Below are 15482 nucleotides of genomic sequence, written 5' to 3'. Positions count from 1 at the left end.
CCTGTGAATGAAACTTCTTTGACTCCTAAATCAGTCGCAAAATGGTTTGCAAAAACGTAAGTAGGAAATGTCGGAATGGCTTCGTTCCATTTGCCAAAATTGGGATGCAAACCAAGCCCTTACAGACTCTCTATTTTTGCCACTGGAAATAACGATTACCTATTTACAATTCCCTAATTGCAGTTCCTAAAGGGCATATATTAACAGCTTGTAATCGGACGTAAAAGCGCGTATTTGCATTTGCAAATGAGCATCAATTGGCAGCAGATGATAATCAGGTGAAAACTATAAAAAGAGATGAAACACCCTTTTTCCCATTGTGTCTGCTATGCACTTTCTGGGAGCAGAAGGAGGGTTGAAGCAGAGGGAGGGTTGCAGCAGAAGGAGGGTTGCAGCAGAGGGAGGGCTGCAGCAGAAGGAGGGTTGCAGCAAAAGGAGGGTTGCAGCGGAAGGAGGGGTGCAGCGGAAGGGAGGGTTGTAGCAGAAGGAGGGTTGCAGCGGAAGGAGGGTTGCAGCAGACGGAGGTTTGCAGCAGAAGGAGGGTTGCAGCGGAAGGAGGGTTGCAGCGGGAGGAGGGTTGCAGCAGAAGGAGGGTTGCAGCAGAAGGAGGGCTGCAGCAAAAGTAGGGGTGCAGCGGAAGGAGGGTTGCAGCAGAGGGAGGGTTGCAGCGGAAGGAGGGGTGCAGCGGGTAGGAGGGTTGCAGCGGAAGGAGGGTTGCAACGGAAGGAGGGTTGTAGCAGAGGGAGGGTTGCAGCAGAAGGAGGGTTGCAGCAGAGGGAGGGCTGCAGCAGAAGGAGGGTTGCAGCGGAGGGAGGATTGCAGCAGGAGGAGGGTTGCAGCGGAAGGAGGGATGCAGCGGAAGGAGGGGTGCAGCAGAAGGAGGGTTGCAGCAGAAGGAGGGTTGCAGCAGAAGGAGGGGTGCAGCGGAGGGAGCGGTGCAGCGGAAGGAGGGTTGCAGCCGAGGGAGGGTTGCAGCGGAAGGAGAGTTGCAGCGGAGGGAGGGTTGCAGCAGAGGGAGGTTTGCAGCAGAAGGAGGTTTGCAGCAGAGGGAGGGTTGCAGCAGATGGAGGGTTGCAGCAGAGAGAGGGTTGCAGCAGAACGAGGGTTGCAGCAAAATGAGGTTTGCAGCAGAGGGAGGGTTGCAGCAGAAGGAGGGTTGCAGCAGAGGGAGGGTTGCAACAGAGGGAGGATTGTAGCAGAAGGAGGGTTGCAGCAGAGGGAGGGTTGCAGCAGTAGGAGGGTTGCACCCCCACCCCAGCAGAGGAACAGACAAAGACAGGAGGGTATTTTCAGAGTCAGAGTTACTTTACTCCAGCAGACTGAGGAGTGGGTTTATGCATAGGCTGAGCTGCAATGCTTTTTCTGATCTCATCCCTGCCTTAGGTGCAGTGTTGTTGAAGGACACACATATAAGTGTCCTTAGGAGAAGAAGAAGTGTTGGCCCTGGATGGCCACACCAGTGTTAGTAATTTTAAGGAATGAGTTCAACCTCTATAGTTCCACTGCTCAGGAACCATTAATTACCAACAGACAAACCATGACATCAAGGGAACGCCCAGGAGAAGACAAAAAATGTTTTTTGCTCCAAGTTCAATTATATTCGCATCACAGTACAACGAATAAAGAAACTCTTCTTAAGTCCATCATGAGGCGGGAGACATAATGCGGTGTTAAGTTGATTTTGTATTGTTATTGAAACATAGTAATCCAGCCCAGCCAACACGTTTCGCCCTAGACAGACTTCATCAGGATGAATCAAATCTTGGGTTTTTCTTATATGAACTCGTTATACACAGGGACAGTGAACCAGTAGTTAGTTATGTATTCCTCCTAAGTGGATCCTGCAAGATAGAGATATATAAGCATGCCGTGGAAACAACACAACAATTCCTTGAGGATTAATACTGTATTATGGCCCCCACCTCATGATGGATTTAAGAAGAGTTTGTGTAGTCTTTGGACTGTGATGAGAATATAATTTCAACTTTGTGCAAAAAAGTATTTGGGATTTTTTCTTGAGCTGTCCCTTGATGTCAATGTTTTTCTACAGATATAAGAGTGTCTATCCCCACGAATACCCGAGTACTTTGCTACCTCCACCTTCTAGCGCCAGGGAGCTCTCAGTGTAGTAGCCACAGCAGGAGGTGTTTCCCAGAGTCCACTTTACAGTTTTCCTATAACTTCTTGGATGCTGCTTACCATAAGCAGATGCATTTCAGAACTATCCCCAAGATTTCAGCAGACAAACTTAGATTTCTTTTTCATATGTCTCATTTTCCACTGGTTACAGGCTGTGTGGGTGGCACACCTGCTTACACTGTCCATAAGTACCACTGAATATCTGTATAGGAACCGGAATAGCCTGCACTCTTTAACCATAGAAGTAGTGTGTAATGCAGGCTGTTTAATAACAAACATTTTAGTAAAAGGATCTACACACCACTCATGCGCTTTCAGGCACTATGGCCCACACATTCTCCTTTCCAGAGGGTACTTTACTGGTGACTTCCTTTGACATGTTTATTTTAATGTAGGTTATTATGTACAATGCACTGATTTTAACTGCAACATTATGCTTGCATAGGTGACAGTGCATATGCTCTCACTCCTTGGACAATCTGGATCACACGCAAACCATGGAACGTACATTTCAGCTTCTGGGGGCTAGATCTTGCAGCCCAGATGGCAGTGGTGCACTGCAATCCTCCTCTGAGATGGCTTGTACAACTGTAGCAGCTTGTGCAGTGTTACACAACATTACAACCAGAAAGGCCCACCAGCCTGAGGCTCACAGCTCTGATGGTGAACCACCAGGCACCCCACGGTGGATGCAGATGGAAGGGAGGCCTTTTCTAAGGTAAGTGCATGTAATATATAATAGATATTAATAAAGACTTGTCGTCCAAATGTAGCTGTGATATTCTAATTTCCATGTTTAGTCCCAGGAAAGTGAAATAAACAAAATACAAATAAATGCAGACATTTTTGTGCGCCAGACTTCTTAGTTGGCACCGTAAGCTAAGACGTAAGACTTGGGTGGCTCATCAAGAACTTCTGGCAGAGTTATACTTTTTCACGCAAAATTGCGTTAGCGCAGTTTTGTGTAAAAAGTATAGCGCTGGCTAGCGCCATTCCAAGACACCGGCTGGGTGCCATATTTGTGGAATGGCGCTAGCCGGCGCTAATGCCCTGTCAGCGTCCTTGGAAAGGACGCAAACAGGGTGGGGTGAGGCGTAGCGGAAACCGGAGCTTGTGCGCCGAATTATGGCGCTACACTGTTTAGAGACAAAAAAATACCTCTAAGCAGTGTAGCGCCATTTCGTGGTGCACAACCCCATGGACATGACTCTTGTCTGAGTAAAGACAGGAGCCATGCCCAGGGGACAAACGTCCCCTGGGCATGGCCATTGGGGCCAGCGCCGTGCAGAGTGCCCCAAGTCACGGCCCGAGCGGGGTAAAATAAAAACAAATATATACTTACCGGGACTTAACTGGGATAGGATGGGTCCCCCATCCTTAGGTGTCCTCCTGGTGTGGGTGGGGGTCGGTGGGTGTGTCCCTGGGGCCAGGGAAGGGCACCTGTGGGCACTTTCCATGGTCTCTGACCATGAAAATATGCCTACAGGTCCCCTTACGCCTGCCCATACCCAGGCGTTAAATAAGGGCCTGGAGCTGGGCTGTCAATGTTTCTCTCCAACATGTCCCCTTCTCTTTCAGCAGCCTGACTACGAGTCTAACAACGTCAGACACAGACCACTGTGGCTGCAAGCCTCCTCAGGGGTTGCCTGATAAGTGGACCATGTTTGCATAGTTTGCAGCAGGTCCAGTGATGATGTAACCTGCCCCGAGCCCATAGCTACATTCTTGCTGCAGTCTGCCATTTCCTGTTGAATATGAATGGTTCTTCTGCTATGCACCCCTCTGGCAGGAGACAATTTCTCAACATTCCTACCATTGTTTTGCGCTCTCAAAACTATATTACGATATCTTTTGGTAAGCCTCCTCAAGAATTGACCCACGTGTTCTGTTCATTTAGCAATACAATTAATAACAGAAGAAAATCCTGCATCCATGTTTCTGCCAATCATATTTATAGCATCCAATTGCCTATTTTGCACATCCAACATAGATTTTCCTATCTGGTACAAATTCCTCTCTTCCGGATGTTGCACCTAGTTTATCGTGTGTAAGAGTAGGTCATGTCGGACGTGGTATTAATCTTTATCGTTTATGTCTTTGGATTTAGATGTAGGAAGCTGGCCTGGTGTGTGGTAACCACCTAGTAGGTCGTGTCGGAAGTGGTATTAATCGTTACCGTCTATGTCTTTGGATATAGGTGTAGGAGACTGGTCTGGTGTGTGGTGTTATCACCTTATACCAGGTCCAGGTATCCCCTATTAGTGAGGTGTAGGCAGTGCCTAGAAGCCAGGGCTGTCTAGAGGTAGCTGTGGATGAGCAGCCAAGGCTTATCTAGGAGACATGCAAAGCTCATGCAATACCACTGTAGTTACACAGCACTTATACACATAAAGGAAAACACTCAAATGTACAAAAATAAAGGTACTTTATTATAGTAACACAAATACTTAAATAGTGTATAGGCAGTACCCCAACTGGAGGTAGGTAAACACACTATTATATACACATTAGCAATCAGTAAATAGCATAGAAAGCAATAGGCATTGGTAAAAGCAATAGCAAACAGTGATGGCCCTAGGGGAGGGCCAAACCATATACTAAAAAAAGTGGAATGTGAAGGTCAGTCCCCCACCCAAGGAAGTGGAATCAGTAGAGGGGAGCTGGAGGAACTAGGAACCCCAAGAGGTGAGTCCCAGAGTGACCCCCAGCGACCAGGAGAGCAGAGGTAAGTATCTGGTTTTTGACAAAACCAACAGGAGGACTTTGGAAGAGGATTGTGCAAGACCCAGACAAGACTGGAAGAACCCAGAGGTGGATCCTGACAGAAGAGGACCTGCAAAGGAAGGGGACCAAGTCCAGTTTCAGTTGGAGTGTCCGGTTGTGGCAGGAGTCACTACCCACCCTTCTGTGGATGCAGGACGAGGGCGACGGTGGACGAAGATGGTCAGCAGTGCAGCACAGGAGCAGAAGAGGAGTTCCAGAAGTGATGCAAGTGATGTTCCATGTCAGCGGTTGTGATGCAGTCAGTGGTGCTGGAAAACCACCAATAAGCCGTGGCAAATGCAAGAGTCCGAGAAGGAGGTTTTGCAAGGCTGAAGAGGACCAGCAAGGTCCAGGGGACTCGACCCAAGGAAGAGAGTCCAGGGTGACCCTCAGCAGCTGGAAGAGTCACAAGAAGAGGAGGCAGCCCCCACCGGTGACCCACGGGCAACAGGCACAGGATTCGCAGTGAGGCCCACACAGCACACCTGAAGAGGAGTCCCACGTCGCTGGAGCAGCAGGCAGGCAGGAGACTGCGCTTTCAAGGAAGAGTTGCTGGAAGGAGCCGGAGAAACAATGTTGCAGAGTGGAGTCAGCGCTTTAGTTGCAGATTGTCGGTTCCTGTAGGGTCCAGGTGCAGTCTCATTGGCCAGAAGATGGAGTAAATGATGCAAAGGAGTCCTGCTGGAATATTGCATGTCGAATCTGAGGACCCACCCAAGAGGGAGACCCCAAATAGCCCAGGAAGGGGGATTGGTCACCTAGCAGGGTGACCACCTATCAGGAGGGGGCTGTGACATAACCTGCCTGACCTGGCCACTCAGATGATCCCAGGGGCCTTTGTCCCCCATTTGATCCAAGATGGCAGAATCAAGGGACCCTCGCGAGGAGCTCTGGGCTCCATCCCTGGGGTGATGATGGACAGGGGAGTTGTCACTCCTCTTTCCATTGTCCAGTTTTGTGCCAGAGCAGGGACCAGGGTTCCCTGGAATGGTGCAAAGCAGTTTTTACAAGGAGGGCCCCAAATGTGCCCTTCAAAGCATACCAGTGGCCTGGAGTGGCTACCCCTCCCAAGTCATGTAACATCTATTTCCAAGGGAGAGGATGTTGCCTCCCTCTCCTACAGGAAATCCTTTGTTCTGCCTTCCTCTGCCTGAGCTGGTCAAGCAGCAGAAACCTGTCTGAGTGGTGGTAGCAGCTTGGCCTGCCCAGAAAACCCCAGAAGGCTGGTAGGAGCAATGCTGGGGGTACTCTAAGGGGCAACAGTATTGGGGTATGATTCCAACATGTTTGATACCAAACATGCCAAGGTTTGGAGTTACCATTATGTACCTGGACACAGTGACCTGTGTCCAGTAAATGTGACTTGTGTCCAGTACACAGGTACAATGGCTTCCCCATACTTATGAAGTCCAGTGTAATGGAGATGAAGTTCGCGGGGGCACCTCTGCTCATGCAGGGGTGCCCTCACCCACAGGTACCTGCACCCTGTCCTCTGGGCCTGGTGGGCTGCCATAGGGGTGACTTACATTGACCTGGTGCAATGATCTGTAGTGAAAGGGTGCATGCACCCTTTCACACAGGCTGCAGAGGCAGGCCTGCAGACACATTTTGCTTGGGCTCCCATGGGTGACATAATACATGCTGCAGCCCAGGGGGAACCCCTGGTGCCCCAATGCCATGGGTACCTAGGTACCATATACTAGGAACTTACATGGGAGCACCAGTATGCCAATTGTGGGGTGTGCAAAGTCCTAGGCAACAACATTTAGAGGGAGAGAGCACAGTCACTGGGGTCCTGGGTAGCAGAATCCCAGTGAACACAGTTAAACACACTGACAGCAGGCAAAAAGTGGGGGGTAACCATGCCAAAAAGAGGGTACTGTCCTACAGTAGGGAGCTGTTCTAAATCATAGAAGTGAATGTACATGTGAAGAATTTCAGAATAAAGGAGGGGTTTGAATCCCAGAGGTCGCCGATCCTTTGAAGATTCTCAATTGTCCCTAACAGTGGCAGAACCCCTTACCCACTGAAACATTTGAGTTATAGACAATTAGCGATCCAATCGCATTTGTTTGTGTCATGTCCTGTTTTGTACAGAGATTCATAAATCCAAGCATCAGTTGTGCAGTGCTATTTTTATTTTTATTGAGTACAAAAATCTTGGTTCCAGCCATTGAAGCAAGTAATATAGAGAGCACGTGTTTCGCCCCTTCCCAGCCCAGGTCTGGGGCTTTCTCAAGGCGGCGAGTAAATCGATTGTAACCAAAGTCGCAGTTGAATCTGTGTATAGGTCATAAGGAAGTCAATGCGGGTTGAGAAGCCACAAGCCCACTGTGCTCCTGGTCGGCAGAATGTCTAGTTTGTCTTTTGTGAGCCACTCTTCTTTCACAAACTCTAGCAAGACTTGTAATACCCGTTGAAGGATGAAGAACAGTGATGGTCGTATTCTACCCCTCTACCCTCTCTCCCTCTACCTCATCCCAGTGATCTTACCCATGGGCTTCTGAAATTTTTGCCTCAATATCTGCGGTGAAAGGATGCAAGAATAATGTGCATTTCATTGACTGCCCTTTCTCTGCCAAATGGAAATAAGAACAATGATTTCTATAGGTCATGTATGTTAGTACCGTAAAAGGTATCACATTTGTTGAGTTAGCAAATAGTTGAACAGGACAAAATGTTATTAAATATGTATACTTTATATTGTTTTCCATTGACATAGTAAACTTAAAAAAAACTTTTTGCTGCAAAAAAATTGCATAAATTCGATTGGATTGAAAATCCTATAATGCAATTCAACATGCAAACCACAAAAAGGCTTGCACGTCTATAGTTTGGCTTTTAAAAAATTAAAGATGGTATTGAATGATGTGTTACAGTTTTAATAATTGAAAATACTATTCAATACACAACATGGTACATGTTGTTTCTTTTGCAGGAACTAACCTGTAGGTGAGTGAGGAGGTTCATACGTGTCAATTGAAGTTTGTCCGCACACAGCCCCTGATGCCAACGTACCCTCGGTTGTCTCATCCAACGGTGTGGGTGGTGGCTGGGGGGATGGACCCCTTCTGGTGCCTGCAGCCTCCTTCCACCGACTTGCAGGCTTCCCCTTTGTCCTGGAGCGAAGGTCTTAGAACCTTTTTCTAATTTCTGCAACCCTTGGTATGGTTGCACCGACTGCATTAATGCGCTCGTGAACTCATCTTTCGGTGGCTTCTGTTGGCCACCCATTCCTCCACAAGCATCTCAGTTTCTTCATCTGGGAATCTCTGCCTCCTTGTAAGGAAATGCCTCCTTGGCATGGTTACCCCCTAACGTTTTGCCTTTGCTGATGCTAAGTTTTGATTGAAAGTGTGCTGAGACCCTGCTAACCAGGCCCCAGCACCAGTGTTCTTTCCCTAAACTGTACCTTTGCTTCCACAATTGGCACAGCCCTGGCACTCAGATAAGTTCCTTGTAACTGGTACCCCTGGTACCAAGGGCCCTGATGCCATGATGCCAGGGAAGGTCTCTAAGAGCTGCAGCATGTCTTATGCCGCCCTGGGGACCCCTCACTCAGCACATGCACACTGCCTCACAGCTTGTGTGTGCTGGTGGGGAGAAAATGACTAAGTCGACATGGCACTCCCCTCAGAGTGCCATGCCAACCTCACACTGCCTGTGGCATAGGTAAGTCACCCCTCTAGCAGGCCTTACAACCCTAAGGCAGGGTGCACTATACCACAGGTGAGGGCATGTGTGCATGAGCACTATGCCCCTACAGTGTCTAAGCAAAACCTTAGACATTGTAAGTGCAGGGTAGCCATAAAGAGTATATGGTCTGGGAGTCTGTCAAACACGAACTCCACAGTTCCATAATGGCTACACTGATTACTGGGAAGTTTGATATCAAGCTTCTCAGCACAATAAATGCACACTGATGCCAGTGTGCAATTTATTGTAACATACACCCATCTTAGAGATGCCCCTGAATACCAACGTGACTTCTAGTGTAGGCTGACCAGTTTCTGCCATCCTGCTACACACCAGACATGTTGCTGGCCACATGGGGAGAGTGCCTTTGTCACTCTGTGGCCAGGAACAAAGCCTGTACTGGGTGGAGGTGCTTCTCACCTCCCCCTGCAGGAACTGTAACACCTGGCGGTGAGCCACAAAGGCTCACCCCTTTTGTTACAGCGCCCCAGGGCATCCCAGCTAGTGGAGATGCCCACCCCTCCGGCCACTGCCTCCACTTTTGGTGGCAAGGCTGGAGGAGATAAAGAGAAAAACAAGGAGGAGTCACCCACCAGTCAGGACAGCCCCTAAGGTGCCCTGAGCTGAGGTGACCCCTGCCTTTAGAAATCCTCCATCTTAGTTTTGGAGGATTCCCCCAATAGGATTAGGGATGTGCCCCCCTCCCCACAGGGAGGAGGCACAAAGAGGGTGTAGCCACCCTCAAGGACAGTAGCCATTGGCTACTGCCCTCCCAGACCTCAACACACCCAGAAATCAGATTCCTGCAACCTGAACTAAAGAAGAAGGACTGCTGACCTACAAGCCTACAGAGACGATGGACGACGACAGCTGCTTTGGCCCCAGCCCTACCGGCCTGTCTCCTGAGTCGAAAACCTGCGACCAGCGACGCATCCAACAGGGACCAGCAACCTCTGAAGCCTCAGAGGACTGCCCTGGACTAAAGGACCAAGAAACTCCTGTGAGCAGCAGCCCTGCTCAACAACAGCAACTTCTTTGCAACAAAGAAGCAACTTTTAAAGACTTCACGTTTCCCGCCGGAAGCGTGAGACTTCCCACTCTGCACCCGACGCCCCCGGCTCGAGATTCAGAGAACAAACACCACAGGGAGGACGCCCCGGCGACTGCGACCCCGTAAGTGACCCAAGACTACCCACCTGGACCCCCACAGCAACGCCTGCAGAGGCAATCCAGAGGCTCCCACTGACCTCGACTGCCTGTAACAAGGGACCCGGAACCAGCACTGCACCCGCAGCCCCCAGGACCTGAAGGAACCGAACCTCAGTGCAGGAGCGACCCCCAGGTAGCCCTCTGCCTAGCCCAGGTGGTGGCTGTCCCGAGAAGCCCCCCCTGTGCCTGCCTGTACCGCTAGAGTGACCCCCGGGTCCCTCCATTGTTTCCTATCTGAAACCCAAAGCCTGCTTTGAACACTTTGGGGTTGCCTTGAACCCCAAACGGTGGGCTGCCTATGCCCAGGAACTGAGTGTCTTACTTACCTCACAATCTAACCTTTACTTATCTCCCCCAGGAACTGTTGATTTTTGCACTGTGTCCACTTATAAAATAGCTTATTGCCATTTTAACAAAGACTGTATATGATATTGCTTTTATTCAAAGTTCCTAACTTACCTGTGTGAAGTAGCTTGCATTTTATGTGTTGACTTCAAATCTTGAGCCTGTGAATCTTAAAATAAACTAAGAAAATATATTTTTCTATATAAAAACCTACTGGCCTGAAGTAAGTCTTTGAGTGTGTGTTCCTCATTTATTGCCTGTGTGTGTACAACAAATGCTTAACACTACCCTCTGATAAGCCTACTGCTCGACCACAAAATAGAGCATTAGTATTATCTACTTTTGCCACTCTCTTACCTCTAAGGGGAACCCTTGGACTCTGTGCACGCTATCTCTCACTTTGAGATAGTACATACAGAGCCGACTTCCTACAGTCCTTTTCAATCCTGTATCCACTTGCTGATCTCCTTGGCTTCCCACTCTTGAAGGTTTCAGGAGATGGTATGCCCAGTACTTGCCTCAAGCAGCCCCCATGCTTTTCAGTGCAACTGTGTCAATGCGTTTCCTGATTCTGATGTCATCACCATGTGTCTATGAGACGTTTGCGGTTTGTGAACACGAGCCAATCGATTTTTGTGCATCTGTACGTTAGGAAAGGAAACCTTCAGAAACTGATATTTACATCATCCACTCATTTCATCTACTGACTTGCAAAATGTGGTTTCTTAAGAATTACCCATTTCTATTTGGTAAATTACATATCAGTACATCTGACCTAATGTCCTCTAAGAGAAACATTCTGAAAGTGGACCCAAATCCCATACTCTCAGGATGCCCAGAGGTTTAGTGACGTGGTTGGGGGCTTGTGGTCCTGATCATTGCAGTTTGTGTTGGGCAGTCCCTGTTAGAGTGAAGCAAAGACCTATTCACATATAGTGGTCTTTATTGACAATGGGACAGATGAGCTGAAACCAGTGGAATGGAATGTGCCAGGAGAATTTACCAGTGGTTCAGATTGATTCAATAATAAAATAATCTATAACATCATAACATAATTTATAAAGTGCCTGGTTACTCCAAAAAAGGAGTGTCCCTTCGCTGTAACAGAAACAGCAGCCACCCCAGAACCTTGACCCGCGAAGGACCTTCACAACTGCCTAAAGAACCAGGTCTTAAGTTTCTTGCGAAAGCAAGCCTCAGACTTTTTCTGTTTCATGTCAATCGGTAGAGAGTTCCAGATTTTAAAAGCCAAAGGAGCGTCCTCCCAAAGTTGCTCTTGTTATCTTAGGGATAACTGATCAAGAGGGTCCGGTGGATCTCAGATCTCTGTTTGGAACATATGCTTTCACCAAGGAGTACAAGTAGCAGGGCCTCTCCCATTTAACATTTTATGACAAAAGCACAACGCCTTAAAAGGAACTCTCTAACTACTAGGGAGCCAGTGTAGCCTGCTAAGAGCCGCCCCAACAGCAGCTCCTCTAGGGATGCTTAAGAGGAGGCGCGCCGCCACATTTTGTACTCTGTAACTTGTCCAACCTACCTTGAGACACACCCAGATTCAACACATTGCAGTAGTCTAGCCTGGACTACAGCTTTCCTGGATTCCACTGGAAGGAATCCTAAAATCCTCCTCAGAATGCCAAACACTTCCCTGTCAAGCAGGAAATCTGGCATCAAAGGATAAATTGGCATGAAAGCAGAGAGCAAGATTTTTCACTTTCGACTGAGGCACTAGGACAGGCCTTAGTACATCAGGCCTGGAGGCAGAAGACCAGACTGAGGGCTGGTTTCCTGCTAACAGTACCTCCGTGTTGCCACTGTTGAGCTTAAGGCAGCTCCGAGACATCCGTTCCGCTAGATCAACCAGGCAGGATTTAAGCCGGGAGGCGGATACTCCACCATCCTGGGCGAGGGTGATATCAGTGTATGATATGATCTTAAATCCACGATGCTCTGTGACATCAGCAAGATGGCGCATATACAGATTGAACAAAGTGGGGCTCAGGGCCGAGCCTTGTGGTACCCCGTGCAGCAGCGAGATCACCTCAGAAGCGACTGATTGTTGAACCACCTGGAAGGTACGATTCTGGAGGAAGGAAGCTAGGCACCGCAGCGCCCACTCCCCAACTCCATACGTCCACAACTGTTCCAGCAAAGAGTTGTGGGAAACGGTGTCGAAAGTAGGGGTGGGCGCGAGCTCGGGTCCACTGGCGTAGCTAATGGAATTGTTGGCACTCCGCGGTCTGCTTGGAGCGCAGAGTTTGCCGTTAGACTCTACTAGCCCCGCCAGCAGAGCGGACCTGACCGTGTACGCACTGCAGCCCAGTTATGAGTCACACAGCGCAAGTCCAGTCTGCACTTGCACTGTGCAGCCCATAACTGGGCTGCAGTGCGCACTCTCTGCCCGGCATTGGCGCGGCAGCATAGGGCTGCTGCCGGCACCAGTTCCGGACCGTATCCAGCAGGGGGCAGAGAGAGGCAGAGCACGGATGACAACGAGGACCCAGGTGAGTTCTTGTTTTTTTTTTTTTTTTTTCACTGCACACTATTGTGCACAAGAGGCCTGAAACGTCAGCTTTCGCTGTCTATGGCCCTGGCCTGAATTCAGGCCAGGGCCATTCCAGGCCTGTTGTGCACCGGCCTGCTCAGGCCTTTTGTGCACCGGGGCAGACCAGTGAACAAGTTGCCTGAAACTGCAGCTTTTGCAAGCCTGCGGCCCTAGCCTGAATTCAGGCCAGGGCCGGAGGCAGTGAAAGAAAGCAGAGGGGTGCGGACGCGCTTGCCTTAGGTGTGCGAGCGGTGCGTCTGCTGCGTGGATGCACCGTGGCTCCACAAAAATAGTTTCTGGCAACTAGACCAGCAACCGCTAGCCAATGGCAGTCAGCCCAGCCCTCCAAATGCGCGCTCTGACAGGCAAGATGCAGAAATAAAAAAACGAACACATGACGCATAGAGAAAGAATCAAAAACAGGTCTCACATACAACAAATTAAAATATCAAGGCCCCCACAGGTCCCAGCAAATCTGTGAGAAGACTTACTATCTGCGTTACTATTCTCGCATTTGTCACATCTAAGTGTGCAGACAAAACCACATAATACACACATATACCTTCTTGTCTTCGGTTTAGCAGTCCTTAAGAGGCCTGCCTAAGACCTATTTTGGGAACAAGCCCCATAATGTATTTCAGGAGTCTTACATGGTGTTGCACTCAACCAAAGATTTTATGAGAGCATCTAGGTTTTCCCCAGTTTAGAAACTTGGAGCAAAGACAGTATTGAGGCACCCAAAGAGGAGGTTAGCAACCACACAGGGTATAGCTACATAGATGCTTCCCATGGACCCTGTGTAGAGCCCAAACAGATGTCTGTTTGACACATTTACCATTTATATGCAGTAGACACCCATGCTTTAGGATATGCAGTTGATTTCCAAGTGGCAGGTTTTCTAGCTGACCTCTGTGTTGCAGTATACAGTATGATCTCCATGCCACAGGATATGTAGCTGAGCTCCAGGCTGCAGGATACACTGATCTCCAAGATTGCAGGATACATGGCTGAAGTCCATGCCACAGGATACGGAGCTGAGCTCTAGGCTGTAGCATACACTGATCACCAAGATTGCAGGATATGCGACTGATGTTCATGCCACAGGATATGCAGCTTATCTCCATGCTGCCGGATACACACTGATCTCCAAGATTGCAGAGTCCATGCCACAGGATATGTGGCTAATTCCCATGCAGCAGGATACACATATCTCCAAGATTGCAGGATATGTAGCTGATGTCTATACTGCAAGATACACTGATCTTCAACTTTGCAGGATATGCACCTGATCTTCATGCTGCAGGATATGCATCTAATCTCCAAACTGCAGGATATGTAGACAATGTCGAGTTGATCTCCAAGATGCAGGATAGGCAGGTAATCTACATGCAGAAAATGCAGCAGATATGCATGCCGCAGGAAATGCAGTTGATCTCTATACTGCAGGGTATGTATCTGATCTACAAACTGCAGGATATGTGGCTAATCTCCATGCTGAAGAATATGCAGTTGATCTCCATGCTGCAGTTTATGCACCTGATCTAAATGCTGCAGAATATTCTGATCTCCAAGCTGCAGGAGAGGTAGGTGATCTCCATACTGCAGGACATTCGATTGAGTTTCAAGTGACAGGTTTTTAGCTGACCTCTGTGCTGCAGTATACATGCTGCAGGATGTGCACCTGAGCTCCAAGTTTGCAGGATATGCAAATGACCTCCATGCTGTACGATATGCAGATGATCTTCAAGCTGCAGGATAGCCATGCTGCAGGATACACTGATTTTCAAGATTGCAGGGTATGAGGCTGATCTCCAAGCTGCCAAATATGTGGCTGATCTCCATGCTGCAGGATTTGCAGCTGATCTCCGTGCTGTAGGACATGCAGCTGAACTTCATGCTGCAGGATATATGGCTGACCTCAATGCTGTGGGATATGCAGCTAGTCTTCATACTGCGGAATATGCAGCTGCTCTCCATGCCGCAGTATATGCAGCTGCTCTCCATGCGGGGGGATATGCAGCTGATCTTCCTGCTGCAGGATATGTGGCTGATATTCATGCTGCAGGATATGCGGATGATCTTCGTGCTGCAGGATGTGCGGATGATCTTCATGCTGCAGGTTATATGGCTGATATTTAAGCTGCAGGATATGCAGCTGATCTCCATGCTGCAGGGTATGCAGCTGAGCTTCATGCTACAGGATATGCAGCTGACCTCCATGCTGTAGAATATGCAGCTGATCTTCATGCTGCTGGATATACATCTGACCTCCATGCTTCAAAATATGCAGCTGACCTTCATGCAGCAGGGTATGCAGCTGATCTTAAAGTTGCAGAATATGAAGCTGATCTCCATGCTGCAGAATATGCAGCTGTCCACCAAGCTGCAGGATATAAGGTTGATTTCCATGCTGCAGGATATGTGGCTGATCTTCATGCTGCAGGATGTGCAACTGAGCTCCAAGCTGCAGGAAATGCAGCTGAGCTTCAGGCTGCAGGATAAGCGACTAATCTTCAATTTACAGGACATGGGGCTGATCTACAAGCTGCAGGATATGCAGCTTATCTCAAAGCTTCAGAATATGAGCTGAACTTCATGCTGCAGGACATGCAACTGATATCCATGCTGCAGGATATGCGGCTGATCTTCATGCGGCTTACCTCCATGCTGTGGAATATGTGCCTGATCTCTATGCTGCAGGATGTGCGCCTGATCTCTATGCTGCAGGATATGCACCTGATCTCTATGCTGCAGGATATGCGGCTGACTTCCATGCTGCAGT

The sequence above is a fragment of the Pleurodeles waltl genome, chromosome 1_1 (assembly GCF_031143425.1).
Source record: "Pleurodeles waltl isolate 20211129_DDA chromosome 1_1, aPleWal1.hap1.20221129, whole genome shotgun sequence".
Lineage (NCBI taxonomy): Eukaryota > Metazoa > Chordata > Amphibia > Caudata > Salamandridae > Pleurodeles > Pleurodeles waltl.
This window is presented reverse-complemented; position numbering follows the sequence as displayed.